We start from the raw sequence: 3,641 nt of genomic DNA, 5'->3' as shown, positions 1-3,641 counted from the left end.
CTGCGTGGGCTCGGAGCAAAGCGTAGGCGCCTCGTCGTTGAAGTCGTCGGGTGTCCTAGACCCGACAGAGGGTGCCCCTCTAGTGAGTGCCAGAATGAGTGCCTCCACGTGGAGGTGAAGCACACCAAGCCGGTCGACGACGAAGTCTAGGCTTCTGAAAAGGAAGGCCTAGGATGGCTTGAAGACGGGTGAAACCCACATCCCAACAGGTGGGAGTGTGGCAAACTCCAGTGAGATGAAGTGACTCGTATTGCTCGAGCCCGCCATGGCGAAGGTGGTGGAAAGTTTGGCCATCCGATGACTAAAAGCATGAACGTACGGCGTCTTCTCCATGGACGGCGCCAACTATTGATGCAGAAAGTGACCAACATGTAAATATTTGTAGTTTTGCCATACATTGTGATCGAATGTGGCCTAGCACTCAATGACACATGGTTTATACTACTTCAGGCAATGTGCCCTACATCCAGTTTGAGTCGGTCGGTGACTTTATTCCTGAGCCCAGGTGATCAAAGTTTTTTGTGGGGTTACAAACAAGACAGAGAAAGATGGGGGGTGCAAGAGGTCCGGTCGGACTCTGGACCAAAGGGCCAAGAGTGATGGGAGCTCCTACGTGCTCTAAATATTCAAGCAAGTGCTCTGTGTAGCTTTAGAGTGTCTAAAGCTAGCAGAGGGTGAATCGATTGTTGGTTGTTCAAATCATTAGAGAGTCCTCTCTTGGAGAGTTGTCAATGGATCGGCTCTGGGAGTCATTGGAGTTGTCTGTGTTTGTGAGATTGATTGTGTGTGTCCTCTATCCCTATTGGGAGAGAGCGCATCCCCTTTTATAGACGAAGGGGATGGCCTTACAAGAGAGAGGGAGAGAGAGAGTGTACGTCTACTAAGTCTTGTTGCAAACGCCATCAGTTATAAGACGATTGTAGGTGTCCACAACACTGTTTATGCCAGACGCATGTGGGAGGATTTACCGCATTTACCACGCATGGCAAATGACGGCGCCCACAACACTGTTGATGCCCAGAGGCATGCGGGGGGTTTTACCGTGTTCACCTAGTATGGGAATTGATGGCGCCCACAACACTGTAGGGCAAACGTCGGCGCCCACAACACTGCTTGGGTTCTGATATGCCTGGAATGTTGTAGGGCACCCTTCTGACATGTCCTATCGGTATTGTCCTACAGGTGTACATGGTATGGTCCTTGGTTTTGCAGTTGACTTGAGCACCCTGCCTTACTTGCTCCGTCCATTTCCTAGGTCCTCATCGAGTGGACATCCCCGGTCGGTTGGTCCCAGTTGGCTCTAACTACGTCAGTCGGAGAAGAGATGTAAGCAGAGGTTCGGTGCATTCCTGGTCGGAGACACGGGTCAGAGTTAGAAGCGGTGTTTGTCCAGGCCTTCCGGTGAGAGAGGCGGGCCTGTCGTAAGGTATTTGGGCCAGCTTAGGAGTTGCGCATCGTTTGCAACATCGTCTACTGGGTCAAGCTTTTGTTGGGAAGCAGGTCCATGAGGAACCCTGAGTTTATGAACCCGACACATACTTTACTTGTCTAGAATCTTTTCAAAGTATGCCTTTGCGATAGTCCTAATACCCCATTTTCTTCTATCTTGGTGAATTTTGATTCGTAGAACCAATGACGCTTCACCAAGATCATTCACATTGAAACTTGAGGACAAAACTTCTTCTCCAATGACAGATTAACATCACTACTAGTGAGTAGAATATTATCTATTCATAGGATGTGGAAAAAGAATTTTCCATTCTTGAACTTCACATAAACTCTATTGTCCTTCTTATTTTTCTTAAAACCCAAACTTTCTCATTGTTTTATCAACTTCAAATACTATTGTCTAGAGACTTACTTTTAACCCATAAATGGATATCCACAGGCAGCATCCCATATGTTCTTTTCTTCCATGACAAAACCTTTTGGGTTATGCCATGTAATCATTTTCATATAAATCCTCGTTGAGGAATGCCGCCTTTACATCAATCTGATGTAATTCTAAATTATAATGGGCCATTAAACACCATTATGATTCTAAAAGAATCCTTACATAAGACTGGAGAGAAAACTCTCATTGTAATCTTTTCATTCTTTTTTGCTTAAAGCATATTGTCACAAGTCGTGCTTTATACCTGTCTACATTCCCTTTGAAGTCACATTTTGTCTTGTAGACCCATTAATAACCTACTGTTTTGGCTCCATTAGGAATTACTTCTAAGTCTCAAACATCGTTGGTATTCATCAAATTCATTTCAACTTTCATAGCTTCTTGCCATTTAAATGAGTAAACACTTCTCATGGCTTCTTCAAGTGAGGTGGGATCACCCTTCATTTGAATTTCTTTACTAACATAGACTTCATAGCCATCAGAAAATTAGTTTACTAATTCTTTGAGACCTTCTGGGGCCTCATCTACTGGCACTTTCATATGGGGCTATTTTTGCTCTTCATTGCCAAGAGGCAATTGATTCTATAGGCTCCTGTATGACAAGATCTTTGTTTACATTATTCATCTTCTTCGAAAAGCTAACAACAGGTGTTGTATAAGTCATACAACATCAACAAGTATTGAGAGATTCGTTGTTTTTGAATCACTGAAGTGGGCATGCAGTCCTGCTTCTCTCCAAAGTCTTAGGTCTCTACATACCTCTACATACCATGCTCCCTCAGATCTTCCCATCTTTTCTAAAGATAGTGTATCTTTAAATATCTTATTTTGGGTTTAATCCGTTAAACTCTTATATGGCGCTTTAAGCACCACCTTAACATCTTTGAGACTGACTACACTATCTTCCTGTCAGAACTTTAAAGGTCTAGGAATTTAGCTATCTCTCTGCTTAGGGGTATCATTGTTGTAACCGTTGTACTCCTCCAATGGTCTTTATCTCACTCATAATGAAGAGTATCTTTCTTAATTGATCTTTATCTCATTCTTAATGAAGAGTATTTTCTTAATTGATCTTAATATTCTCACCCTCGAAATATGGCATGAACTTTACTGTCATAATTTTGATAACTATTTAGAAAACCTATAAATGAGAAGACACTTATAACTTACTTCATTCATATGGTTGTGTCATGTAAACAAAGTTATTTCTTGATCTGTTTAATAGTACACTTTTCTTAACTCACTTTAAGAACTTAATGAGGTCTTTCATTAGCAGTACTTTTGCAAGTCACGCTTGCATCTTTTCCTTATCCTTTGATTAGTATTGACCATGATGATGCATTTCTATTATGCCAAGGTCAAAACTAGGACAGCATAAGAGCTACCCAAACTTCTCTCGCTGTGCGGGATACAAAACATGTGAATCATCACAAAACTTCTCCCGCCATGCAGGATTGATTAGCATAAATACTATGCCAAAACTTCTCCCCATGTGGGATAGATCTATACAAAACTTAATCATGACGATAAAAACATTCACTTATACTTCATTTTCCAGTTAAATCTTCCCGTTGGTTACAATTTAATCAGAAAATTAGTAAACTAACAAAAATTGTCCTGAACTAGCTTGACTCAAGCCTTTTCATTTACATACCCCAGCATTGCAGCCCATTGGCATGCAGCCGAGAGATTTCATCGGTTAAATAAACACGGTGCTTCTGCATCAATTCTACATCACCGTTGGGCA

Source organism: Miscanthus floridulus, chromosome 5 (assembly GCF_019320115.1).
Source record: "Miscanthus floridulus cultivar M001 chromosome 5, ASM1932011v1, whole genome shotgun sequence".
NCBI classification, from domain to species: domain Eukaryota; kingdom Viridiplantae; phylum Streptophyta; class Magnoliopsida; order Poales; family Poaceae; genus Miscanthus; species Miscanthus floridulus.
The sequence above is the reverse complement of the archived record's forward strand: the minus strand, read 5'-3'. Positions refer to the sequence as shown.